General features: G+C 46.7%; 1 long non-coding RNA gene across 1 annotated transcript; it reads right to left on the reverse strand.

The window, feature by feature from the left end:
- Nucleotides 1-515: 515 nt before the first annotated feature.
- On the reverse strand, nucleotides 516-12088 carry LOC110141415 (uncharacterized). The gene is made up of 4 exons (XR_011488102.1): nucleotides 11973-12088; nucleotides 7629-7839; nucleotides 3149-3236; nucleotides 516-807 (listed from the first exon to the last, which is right to left on the reverse strand). It is a non-coding gene; the product is annotated as an uncharacterized lncRNA (long non-coding RNA).
- Nucleotides 12089-13565: the final 1477 nt, after the last annotated feature.

The raw sequence follows: 13565 nt of genomic DNA on the forward strand, positions 1-13565 counted from the left end.
AAAAGTGCCTGACTTCCAACAGACACCTTCTTTTTTTTTTCATTTAATTCATAAATGATTTCATTTCAACCTAGTCACTGTTTATGGAGTAAGAGGGCAGCAGAAGATGAGATGGTTGGATGGCATCATTGATTCAATGGACATGAACTTGAGCGAACGTCCAAGATGGAGAAGGACGGGCAGCCTGGAATGCTTCAGCCCTTGGGGTCACAGAGTCGGGCACAACTTAGTGACTGAACAACCACACTGGTAGTAACCTGAGTTTTCTGAATGTGGACCGAGTCCCTGCTCTACGAAAGGCAGTGTATCCAAGGCAGGCCCCACAGAGCCGTCTCTGAGAGTTACCCAGAAAGGCCTTCGGAACAGGGACAATGGCTCGCATTACATGTCTCTCTGCCCAAGTCAAACGTCGATGACCCAGTGGACTTGGGTAGGACTTGCAAACCCAGATGTCCAAAAAAGCATCCGGAAGGACTTGTGTGAAGAAAGTGAGAGCTTTATTGGGAAGATAGGAAAGAAAGGAGATTCACTGGTTACTCTTGATCCTTAGGACAGTTTGGTGTAGCTGGTGATCCTCTCCCACTGGCTGACTACTCAATTCTCCAGCCACCAACCTCACAAGGCTGATGGGAGGAGGAAGTCAGCTGACAAATGAAAACCACTGTGAGCCTGGTACACAGTCGGAACGCCCTGAACGACAACTGTCGTTGTTAGTACAACTCTCGTGGAGGCAGGGTCTGCTCTTCTGATGCTCTGATGGGTCTCAGAGCAACCAAGCTGACTCAGGATGCTTGTCTCATTTGGTTTCTGCAAACATAAAAAACACAAATACTCTTCATCTCAGTCAAAACCATCAGTGGGTTAAGGTTGATTTCCTCTGACAGTGAAGGTGCTGGTGAGAGGAGAGAGAGAGATCAGAAAATACATACATTATGGATTTATTTTTATATGTTACTGTGTATGTGCGTTCATATGCTCACTTGATAATGGTTTAAAGTGAAGCTGATACAGATACACAAGCTGAGCTCGGGAAAGTGAAGCTGATACAGATACACAAGCTGAGCTCGGGAAATAAACTGCGTCTGAATTGCTCACTGCCACCTATTTCGTGCTGCTTTGAGATCGCTACCTTAGACACAGGATGAGAGCCTGAAATAAGGCTCCCGTTCTTAAAAGAAAAGAAAGCAGTCACTCTTTAATGACCATGGACGGGATATCTCGTAAGTGGGACATTCCCTTTATGCTGTCTGTTCAGCAAGAGTGAAACAGTATCTTAACCAGGCTTTTTTCTTTCTCCCTCTCTCATCTCACCCCCAGCCAAACAAAAAACCTTTCCAACCAGATCTGCCACCAGATGACTTAACTTTGAAAGAAAGCGGAAGTGTTAATAGTTCAGTCCTGTCCAACTCTTTGCGACCCCATGGACTGTAGCCCGCCAGGCTCCTCTGTCCATGGGATTTCCCAGGCAAGAATACTGGAGTGGGTTGCCATTCCCTCCTCCAGGGGATCTTCCTGACCCAGGGATCGAACCAGGATCTCCTGCATTGCAGATGGATTCTCTGCCATCTGAGCCACCAGGATGACACCAAAGCTACTGGTGTACAACTTCCTCCTTCCTCTAGAAGGAGCTCTGATCAGACAATCCCAGCTTCTAGTCTATCAACCAGTGTTATCACAAATGCATATTCCTAAGTAGCCTTGTGGCGGGTGGTGCTGGGATACATATATAGCCTCCAAATGTTCTAGCATAGCGCAAAACCAAAAATGACTGCTTCTCTGTCTTCCATAGTCTGCAAACCATAAAATTCAACACCCCTTAAAAAAAAGATTGAAGGAAGGAAGAAAGAAGGGAAGGAGAGAAGGAGAGAGAAAGAGAGAGTGAGTCCAACTAACTAATAATGGAGTCAAGAGTTTATTTTTAATTAAGTGTTAGTCGCTCAGTCTTGTATGACTTTGCAACCCTGTGGACTGTGGCCCACCAGGCTCTTCTGTCCATGGGATTTTCCAGACAAGAATACTGGAGTGGGTTGCCACGCCCTCCTCCAGGGGATCTTCCTGACCCAGGGATGGAACCCAGGGCTCCTGCATCGCAGGCGGATTCTTTACTGTCTGAGCCACAAGGAATGCTCTAATCTGCCAGCAAATGCACAGAAAAGGGGAAGACGAAGCAGAAGAGAAAGAGGAGAATGACAAAGTCCAAATTAAAAGGCAGTCTGTAAGTGATGATGATAGCTTTAGGCCGGGAGATAGATTATCCAGGGGAATGTAAATAAATTCAGCTGGACAATTTGCCATTACTCTGCCAAAGTCTCTGATATTTATCAACAGAGTGTAGTCACAACTGGAATCTCAGAACGAATCGACAGGTTTGCAGTGAAGGGTAATGGATTGCCCTGTGGATACGACAGTCTTCACTTCTGATGTTGCGACAGACGCGCGGCTGGCCCAGAAACCCTCAGCGGCCCCCTGCCCCTGCCACTAGTGCGACATTCCCAGTTTCGCCAATGCCGCAGGGCTGCTATCCTGCAGCCCTGGGCAGGCAGAACCCCGGGCAGACAGGACCTGGGTCATCATAGGACGGAACACTGTTGGTAGGTGATCATAACCAGTTGACTAATAAACCTCCGGTACCGAAACTTTATGGGTCTGTGCGTGCTCAGCTGCTTCATGCCTCACTCTTTGCGACCCCATGGACTGTAGCCCCCCAGGCTCCTCTGTCCATGGGATTCTCCAGGCAAGGATACTGGAGTGGGTTGCCATGCCCTCCTCCAGGGGGTCTTCCCCACCCAGAGATTGAACTCAGGCCTCCTACATCGCAGACAGATTCTTTACCGCAGAGTCACTGCGGAAGCCCACTGAGACTTAATACCCGGTTTAAAAGGTGCTGCCCAAGGACAGTACAGGCATAAGCATCATGATCTGCAGCTCTTCAGACAGCCCCTTATATTGCTCAGGGGTCACTGGGGTCATGATGGACAGATTAGAAAAGCTTCACAAAGGCTGAAGTTGAGTGCATGATCTGTGAGGAAGGTGCTGGCCACTGTAAAGCTAAGCCAGGTGTCTGGAAATGTCATGTGTTTATGAAAATCAGGAAAAGATCTGGGGGCCCATCATCAGAGAACTCGAGCAGTAAGCAGGCAGACCTCACCTTAAATCGGGAAGGCAGTTTCACTCTCCCAAGTTAAATTGAATTTGAGATTGGGGAAGGCATTTTCCTTTCCAAAGGCTGGTTTTCCCTGCAAAACACCAAATTTCGTTAAGAAGGAGAGAAAAATGCTCTGAGAAGCCTCAGTCCTCTATGATATGGGTCACGTCAGCCTTCTGGGGCTGGGAGGGGGACCTTCATGGTGAGAGAGTAGGTGAGGAGAACATGGGTTTTTTAGTCTAGGTCAAGAAAATGCCTGTTTAGTGGAATGTGAAATTCATGAGGATAATTATCTGCTATATCCCTAAGGATGGCTAAAAAGCTGTTAAGTCTGCAACCATATTTAACTATGATGTCTTGCAAACAAGAAGCATTTTAATCCCTTTGTGGATATTTTCATATATAGGGTTTCAGAATATCAAGGTTTTGTGTTAGTCACCTAACCCATCAGTTTAAAAATAGATACACAAGAATACAAACCGAATCCTAAAGTCTGTCTTATTTATATACTACTGTAGCAGCTTAAACTAATAATAAACACTTAATATCTCATACAGATTCTAAGGATCGGGGGTTCAGGAGCAGCTTGGCTGGCTTGGAGTCTCTTATGAGGTCATAGGCAAGCTGCCAGCCAGGGTTTCCCTCCCACAACTGACAAGTCAATGCTGGCCGTTGGCAGGACATCATCATGCCTTCCTGTGTGGACCTCCCCATAGGATACATCAATGTCTTCACATTGTGGAGACTGGCTTACCCAGGTGGACATAATAGCACATGGGTATACTTGCTTAAATAAAGTAGAAATGCGTTCTCTCACTTATAAAGTGTCCTAAGGTAGGTGGTGCTCGATTTGGCATAGTGGCTCCACTACACCATCAGGCATCCAGGATTCTTCTTTCATTCTTTCTACTCCCCTTATTACAAGAACTGAAGATTGCCTCCTTTTCCAATATGGCTGCTAGAGATCCGGCCATCTGTCCAAAATCCAACAGATAGCAGAAGTTAGGGAAAGGAAAAAAAATGGACCTCTACCAATTTTCTGTCTCAGAGTTGTAGTTTTCAGAGGATCTACCCAATAATTTCTGTTTCCATGTCATTATCCAGAATGGTCACATTAATTTATAATGGAGGCTGGAAAATTCATATCTCAGGCTAGCATATTGCCACTCCAAATAAAATCAGTTTTTATAACTAAATAAAAAAAGAAGAGGGACATTGGATCAGCAACCAATGGTTTCTGTCATATCTGTTCTGTACAGATCCCCAAAAGTTGTGTAATGCTAGCATTCTCACATGATACTTTCAGAGACAGGCATATATTTCTTAAAACTGGTGATAAGAAGTCAGAGAAGAAGGGAATGGGAGACATGGGTGGGCGCAGAGTAGTCACAGTTAAAGAGATGTCTCGTCTTTGATAGAAAAGCATAAATTATCCCGGAAATTATCTCGTTGTAAGGGCAAGAAGGTTGACATGCTCCCTAAAGAGTTCTACAGAAAGAACGTGTGCTTCGTAGCACTGGCCACCATAACTGGATTATCTCTTTCTAAGATGACTGGGGATGCATTAGAACCTTAGGCTGAAATCGAAAGCTGTTTTCCACTTCTCTCTCCTAGACATTTACAGTAACAGGCTGAGTTCTCTGCCTAGCAAACTGTGAGACATTATCCACAGCGGGTGTTGGAAAACAGTGCAGAAACAAACAGAGCATTATTTATGCCAGTGGAAACAATAAATCACCCTTCTTTTGCATCCAAATGACACAACTAGTACAAATCAAAAGTTCTCATGTCTCAGAAGGAAAATAATCCATGAGTTTCTCAGAGGACAGAATTACCTACCTGCCTATACAGTGCAATAAATGTCCCTTTTAAAGTGAAATAATTTCTAAGCTCCTCAGCACAAAGCTTATGGTGAAAAAGACAGAGCCAATATTAAAATTTAATATGCCCAATATTGTCATGTACCAGTAAATCAACCAGCAAAAGGCAGCAAGTATTTTTTTTCTTCTACTTCTAAAAAGAGTTACAGTGCTTTAATTTGAATGGATGTTGGGTTACGATCATGGGTTACGATGGTGAAAAGTATGAATTTGTGTCTCTATAGCAATCTGATGGGTTTGCACAGAGCCATTTCTATAATATGCAGTGTACTTCTCTGTCAGTGTCAAGAAGTAGTCACTTCTCTTACTAATTCAATAGACTATAAAGATGACGTGTAGAAGCTGAAATAATGATCAAGTGGATGCCTTGAATAGTTCAGTCTTTTTGGCTTCATGGTGCTTTGCAAAGTTTGTCTAGTTTTACTCTTAAGGGTGTGTGTGCGTGTATAGACAGACTTGCCTTTGCATTAGTCATAGAAGAAAACTATAAGGCTCAGAGGAAAAACCCTTCTGTCTGGCATCTTTTTCGTCCCTCTGTCTGCATAGAAGACTGACCTTTTCAGACCATCTCTATACACAATGAGAGCCTGCAGTCAGACAAACTTGATTTAAATCCTGGGCTTGCCCCTCTAGTAACCGTGTACAATCTTGGATGGGCTACTAAATCTTCTTGGATCTCAATTTTCACCTGCAAAAATGTAGGTAAGAGGTGACCTGACTTGCAAGGTTGGTGAAAGGAATATCTTGCAGGAAAGGGCTGAATTAGTTTAAGTACTGGATAATGCCAACCCCACCCCTTCCTAGGTGGCACTAGGGAGAAAAAACCCGCCTGCCAATGCAAGAGATGTAAGAGACACGTGTTCGATCCCCAAGTCAGGAAGATCCCCCGGAGGAGGGCATAGCAACCCACTCCAGTCTTCTTGCCGGGAGAATCCCATGGACAGAGGAGCTTGGCAGGCTACGGTCCAGAGGGTGTGCCTGAGCACACCCACAGTACACCTTCGGAATCTCCCAGTCACGATCCTGTCTCTACAGTCTGCACGCACTCCCACCAGATCGGTCTTGGACCTGCTTCCTCACTCATTATTCCTGGAAGAATGAGTCCACCATATGCAAAGTGATCAACAGAGCCGAGCACCTGGGAAGGTTTCATAGACGTTCGCGCTCATCACCAACATCAAGGTGAGGAGAGTTTGCTGGGTTCTGTCTACGGGGCTGCTGGAGGTCGTCCAAGAAACCCCGGCCCTGCAGACCTCTCCTTACGGCGTGAATGGGGCAGGGAGGGAGGGGAGCCTCACAGAGTGTGACTATTTTAACTGCTACCGTGTTCGAAGACCCTTCTTCAATCCTTTTGTGATCATAATTAGTCACAAATAGGCCAAACTGAGACCCCAGGAGGCCCTGGCTTCCCGACCCCTGAGCAGGGCAGATGAAAATGCCGCCACCTCCTGGGAGAAGCGAGCCACGGCCGTGCCTGGGGTCTTTTCAACGGAGCCCAGCTTTGTGCAAAGAGGACCCTGCCGGCGCTCTCGGGGCCATCTCCCTGCAGTGGTCTGCAGGGCGGCCAGCCACGCCTCCATCTGACGAGGAGCAACGGGACAGCAGCCGCGCCGCCAGCCGAGCTGATTTGTTAGCGAAAGATCAATCACATGCAGACAGAAATACAGCGGTGCTTATCACACGCGTGGTAAATGTGAGCGCCTTCCCAGCAAGGGAGGGGTGGGAGAGACACATGATGGATAGGGCTAAACAGATAAACTTCTTTAGTGGCGGTGTTACATCACCCTTAGATAGAAAATGTGATTATTTTCCCCAAGGCTCAGGGCAGGCAAGGCAGTGCTTTGGGGACCACTTTGCTGCTAAGACTGTGTTCAGTGAAACATTTTTTCAAGCCCTTGGGAAGTGAAAAGAAAAGCAGCCTATGGTGATCAGAAGAGCTCCTATTCATTGAGCACCAAGCAGGGAACTTGGATGCATGCATTCCCTCAGCCCCTAAGAGCAGGCTGAGAGTAATATCATCCTGATCGTATACAGGAGGATACATTGAGAGTCAACATGCTGGAAAGTTCATGGCTTTCTTTCTTTTCTCGGCTGCACTGCGCAGAACGTGGGGTCTTATTTCCTCGACCAGGGATCGAACCTGTGGAAGCATTGTAAGCACAGAGTCTTAAGCGCGGGCCACCAGGAAGGTCCCATAGATGTCTTTTGAGAGTCCATCATGGGTCAGGCACTGACATTCTATGTGCTAAGGAAACAGTGGTGAATATGAAAAGACTTAGTCCCTCCCTGCAAGGAACTAAAGTCATGTAGGAAAAAATACATATAAACAAATAAATAGGCTATTTCAAGAATAGACAAACACCAGAAAGGGAATGGAGTAGTTCGGTTTCATACAGACTGATTTGCTAGGAGAGGGGCGGCGACTGCAGCTCGAGGCTCTGGGGAAGAGGCGGTGATCCCAGTCATGACAGTTCAGTGGAGAGGGCATTCAAGCAGAATGAAGAGGAAGTGCAAAGGCCCAGAGATGAAAGCAGAAGGATGCTGCAGAAACGAAGCGAGTGGGGCCGGGGCCGTGGGCACTGGGAAGGGACGGCTGAGGCTACCTGATGGATCCAAACCCAAGCCGTTAGGGAGGGTCACCCACAACTGTCTCGGAAAATCAGGCGCAGTCAGTCTGCTTTTGCACGCTGAGACCAACACACAGAGACACCTGTTGGACACAGTCCATGGGTTTGGAGTCGGCCCTTCCCAGGTATGACGTGGAGCTCCTCGTTTGGGGAAGCTACGTGACTTCTCTAAGGCCTGCTTCCTTATCTGCAAAAGAATAAGGATCACAATATGAATTCCTTCCCCAGGGAGCGATTGTGAGAATTAAGGATAAACGTGTAAATGACTGTGTAAGCATTGAGCATGTGTTATTTTTTCATACTCATATATTTTTATTCTGAAAAGAATGAACTTTTTTTTCTGCAAGGACATTGTTTTGCCCCAAGGTTAGACAGGTCTTGGTTCAGCTGATTTTCCTGGTGTGGGAGGGCTGGAGATGCTATGGAGAAGCCCGATTCCCAAGAATTTTGATGCCCTAAATAAGACACTCCTTGCTCTATGAAGTTCTGGGTGCATTTGTCCCATGCTACTTCTTCAGTGTGTGCATTTAAGGGCAGGGGGAAAACAATGCTGATTCCCACAGGTCCATAGAGTCTACTGATGACCTTCACAAGTCTGGAAACTGGAGCCTGTGTCCTCTTAGACTGTAACTTCTAGATTTTTCTCCCTCATTTTGTGAGATGGTCCAAAAGCAAGCCAGTATCCTTGGGCTACCCGGATATCTCCCCAGCCTTCTTCATGTTTTCATATGTTTCAGGTAAACACATTTATTATAGGATTCTGCCCCAGATGAGGGAGTGTGGGAGGGTCCAGTAAAGAGGAGAAATAAAGAATGGACATGGGTGCCTATGAATGGACTTGTCCATTAGGAGCTTTCCTTTCTATTTTAATTATTATTTATATAGGTACTACAGTAACACAGAAAATATTCCAAAATATAAGACAGCTATACAATAAAACATGGTCCACTTCCAGTCTTCACCATTTCTCAATTTATTTCCCCAACAGCACGCTGGGCTGGATGAAGCACAGAGCTGGAAATCAAGATTACCGGGAGAAACATCAATAACCTCAGCTATGCAGATGACACCACCCTTATGGAAGAAAATGAAGAAGAACTAAAGAGGCCTCTTGATGAAAGTGAAAAAGGAGAGTGAAAAAGTTGGCTTAAAACTCAACATTCAGAAAACTAAGATCATGGCATCCGGCCCCAACACTTCATAACAAATAGATGGGGAAACAGTGGCTGACTTTATTTTGGGGGGCTCCACAATCACTGCAGATAGTGATTGCAGCCATGAAATTAAAAGACACTTACTCCTTTTAAGAAAGCTATGACCAACTTAGCATATTAAAAAGCAGAGACATTACTTTGCCAACAAAGGTCCGTCTGGTCAAGGCTATGGTTTTTCCAGTGGTCATGTATGGATGTGAAAGCTGGACTGTGAAGAAAGCTGAAGACCGAAGAATTGATGCTTTTGAACTGTGGTGTTAGAGAAGACTCTTGAGAGTCCCTTGGACTGCAAGGAGATCCAACCAGTCCATCCTAAAGGAGATCAGACCTGGGTGTTCATTGGAAGGACTGATGCTGAAGCTGAAACTCCAGTACTTTGGCCACCTGATGCGAAGAGTTGACTCATTGGAAAAGACCCTGATGCTGGGAGGGATTGGGGACAGAAGGAGAAGGGGACGACAGGGGATGAGATGGTTGGATGGCATCACCGACTCGATGGACAAGGGTTTGGGTGGACTGCAGGAGTTGGTGATGGACAGGGAGGCCTGGCGTGCGGCAGTTGGACATGGCTGAGCAACTGAACTGAGATACTGTGACCAAGTTCTCAGTATCCTTCCGGAGATGTCCTGTCTACACAAGCAGAAATCAGGGATCAGAGTCTTTCTATACATTGATCCACAATGCATGACTCATAGTGACCTTGACATGACAATGGAAACCACAGCACATGAATCTGCCACATTTAAATGATGGTGCGACTGGCACCCTTCAGTTCCCCTTGCACATGAACACAGAGAGACTGTTTCTCTGGGCACAGATGGAATGTTTCAGCGTTGGTTTGTTGGACACCTACTCCGTGGCAGGTCCTGAGCTTGGCACTCGTGAACACAAGTGGAGAGATGGAGCGGTCCTTCTGAGCCAGTCTCTGGACACAGCAGCGTGGGGGAGCAGCTCATGTTAGTATGTGAGACAAATGTTGAAAACAACAAATGTCTGCCTGCACCAATCAGGGAGTCGCTCTTGGTTTGAAATGGGAAACCAGTACAAAATGCCTGGTTCCCTCCATGAAATGACATATGCTTCTTCCTGCAATTCAACTTTTTCTTTTTTACACTAAAGCATCAAGAGGTGCCCCAAAGGGTGGCAAGGTCTCCGGGTAGCAGGGATGGTCTGGGCCCAGGGCAGAGACAGCAGACAGCCCTGTGCTTAGGCTGCTACCACCCTTTTGCATTGGAGAAGGAAGTGGCAACCCACTCCTGTACTCTTGCCTGGAGAATCCCCATGGACAGAAGGAGCCTGGCCGGCTACAGTCCACGGAGTCACAGAGTCGGACAGGACTTAGCGACTATACCACCACCACCGCTCTCTTGCATTTTCCCTGGCTCTTTTCAATGTCTCAGCTCTCCACAGGTAACCCGATCTCACTGTTATTAATTACTGAAGAAGTGCTTTGGAATGGATACAGCACAGTTATTAAAAGAAAGAAGAGCCCTTGATCAACACTTTGACAAATGTGCAGTCAGATGTGTAGTTAGAAGGGGAAAAAGACTCTTTCCCAAAAAAAGCTAATCAGAAGCAGGCATCATTAGGCAAAACATAAAGATTTCATAGCAACAGCATCAAGCCCAGGGCATCACAATCACATTCTCACTGGCTTTCAAAGAGATGGACTCCTCCACGTATCACTCTTTATCCCTGCAAAAATATATATTTTTTAATTCACACAGATGGACTGGATTGGACAACTATGTTCTAAGACTCCCCTTTGCCTGAAAGGGAAAGTTGCTCAGTCATGTCCAACTGTTTGCAACCCAACGGACTATACAGTCCATGGAATTCTCCAGGCCAGAATACTGGAGTGGGGAGCCTTTCCATTCTCAAGGGGACTTTCCCAACCCAGGGATCGAACCCAGGTCTCCCTCATTGCAGGCAGATTCTTTACCAGCTGAGCCACAAGGGAAGCCCCAGAATACTGGAGTGGGTAGTCTATCTGTTCTCCAGGGGATCTTCCTGACCCAGGAATCAAATCAGGGTCCCCTGCATTGCAGGCGGATTCTCTGCCAGCTGAGCTATCAGGGATGCCTAGAATTTTCCAATTCTATTATTTTAAGACAGGTGTTATTTTTAGTAGGTGTTCAGTAAACAAATGCTGAAACATTTCATCTTTGCCTGGAGGAGCAGTCTCTCTGCATTCCCTGTGACATGCAGGGGGAAGCTCTTTTTGGTGAATGGTGCCAGTAGGTGATGTGGTTTCCGTTGTCATATCAAGGTTTGCTTTTCACGATACTATGAGTAATGCATTATGGATCAAAGTATAGAAAGACTCTGATCCTTGTATCTGGTCTCTATGCCAAAGCAATCTTCCAAAAGAAATCAACTTTGGGAAGTTAATGAATAAATACATTGTAAATCTTTGAAGGAAGCATTTTCCTATTTTGTTTTGTTTTAATTTTTAATCAACCCCCGCCCCCGCCCCATTCTTCTTCCATGCCCACCAGCACCATCTTCTCTGGCACAGCTGCTGGTCCAACCCTGGAGTGAATCAGAGCAAAGCGAAATACCCAACTCTACTTAGACACCCAATACCCAGTAAAGAGAGCCAGTGCCCTTGAGAAACCTTGAAACTAGAGGCGCACGAGTGAAACACAGCCTCCTCCTCTTCACCCACCACTCCTGGGGGCGGCTGCATCGTCCTGGCTGGGTTTAGGGAGGCGGAGAAGAGCCTATTTACTTGAATGTTTTAATGAGATCTAATGGGCTTTTGTGGTGGCTCGTTGGTAAAGAATCCACCTGCCAACGCAGGCAATACATGTATAAATCCCTGAGTCAGGGTCATCCCCTGGAGAAAGAAATGGCAATCCACTCCAGTATTCTTGCCTGGGAAACCCCATGAACAAAGGAGCTGGCTGTCTATAGTCCATGGGGTCTCAAAACAGTCAGACACGACTTAGCGATTAAGCAGCAACAAATGAAGAGCAGGAGGCAGATTTGGTCACCACCATCCCTGGGGCCATTCAGAGCACCGTCTCATAAACAGTGACCTTTCGCTCTGTGCCCGGCGTGTGCCATAAAGGGGACAAAAAAGTGACAAAGACCAAGTCCTCGCCTTGAAAAATTTCCGCCTAATGTCAGCATCAGCTCAGAAACAAATACACTGCCATATGTGGTGCCTAAAACGATCACAGGAAGTGGATAGAATTCTGGGAACACAGAGGTTTCCGTGGATACTGCTAGGCCCTGGGGATCCGAAAGGATATAAAATAAAATAGAGTCACAGAGAATCACAGTAGTTCATGAAAAATAAAGACGGGTGGAGCAACATGTATTAAAGAAAAAAAAGTTCGGAAGAGGAGGAAGAGATACAAGGTAAAAAGACCACAGAGAATAAAACCTGCACAGAGAAGAGAGAGTCACATTGGAATGGCCACTGACTGAACAAGCATCTGAGAGAGATGATGTAAGCATCGTAACGGATCCAGCTGCTGTAAAAGGAAGCTCAAGCTACAAGGTCTGGAGGCCCAGGATTGGGATCCCATGGTGTGAAGACGGGCCTGACCCCTCCAGTCAAGGGAAGAGGTGGGCCCCCTGAGTAGGTGGATCCAGAGAGACCCCTCAGGCCCTGCTGAAGACACAAGGACCCACTGCTGTGCTCAGGGGATCCCAGTGCTAATAAAGGCAGAGCGCACTGGTGCTGTGTTATAATTGGAGGCTGGATCCTGAGGCTGAGAAGCCTTGAAGTCACGGAAGATGATCTTTATGGCATCTTACAGCTCTCTCTTCCTTACCAAACCTGGGTCACTTAGGGCACAGACTGAGTCTTTACTAATCTCACAATTGTCAGAACCGAGATAGGGTTTCCCTGCTGGAAACCAGGGAATCTGCCTGCAATGCAGGAGACCCAGGTTCGATCCCCGGGTCGGTAAGATCCCCTGGAAAAGGGAAGAGCTACCCACTCTAGCATTCTTGCCTGGAGAATTCCATGAACAAAGGAACTTGGTGGGCTACAGTCCATGGGGTCACAAATAGTCGGACACGACTGAGCATATAATACCCACACACAGACCCTGTAGGTATAGGGTAATAATATTAAATGCTGAATATATGAATAGGTCCCTTGGTAGTTTCCACAGGATTTTCATGCATGTGTGCACATTTGGTGCCCTCACTTCCATTCCATAAGTGGGGTTTTAGAGATTCCATTTTAGAGATGGAGAACTGGAGGCTTGGAGAGACTGAATGCCTTTGCTGAGACTATACAGCTGGGAAATTACATGCCCTGGCCACCTATCTTCCCCTCCGGCCACTATCAGCACGTCCACCCTGTGCAAGTCTGGCCGTGGACTATGAGAAGCCCTCATGCTTGTTCCATCTCATCCCTCTCCATCGCCACACTCTCTAAGCAGGAGTGTGAGAAGCTTCCACGTGCCAGAGACCTGACATTGTGATGAATCAAAGTCTTTGCTTGCATGGAGTTTGCATTCTAGGAAGGAGACTGATCATGAGCAAGAAAGGACCTGGGAGACAAGACGTACAAAGAAAACAAAACTCAAGCCTGTGATAGAGTGGCTGGAGGAGGCCAGCAACTTGGCAGAGCGGCCCAGGAGGAAGGCTCTCAGGGAGACAGCTTAGCTGAGAGCTGGTGAGAGGGGGAACCAGTCCTGCAAAAGCCGAGGGAGGAGTATTCCAGGCGGAGGACGGA

Source organism: Odocoileus virginianus, chromosome 6 (assembly GCF_023699985.2).
Source record: "Odocoileus virginianus isolate 20LAN1187 ecotype Illinois chromosome 6, Ovbor_1.2, whole genome shotgun sequence".
Taxonomy (NCBI): domain Eukaryota; kingdom Metazoa; phylum Chordata; class Mammalia; order Artiodactyla; family Cervidae; genus Odocoileus; species Odocoileus virginianus.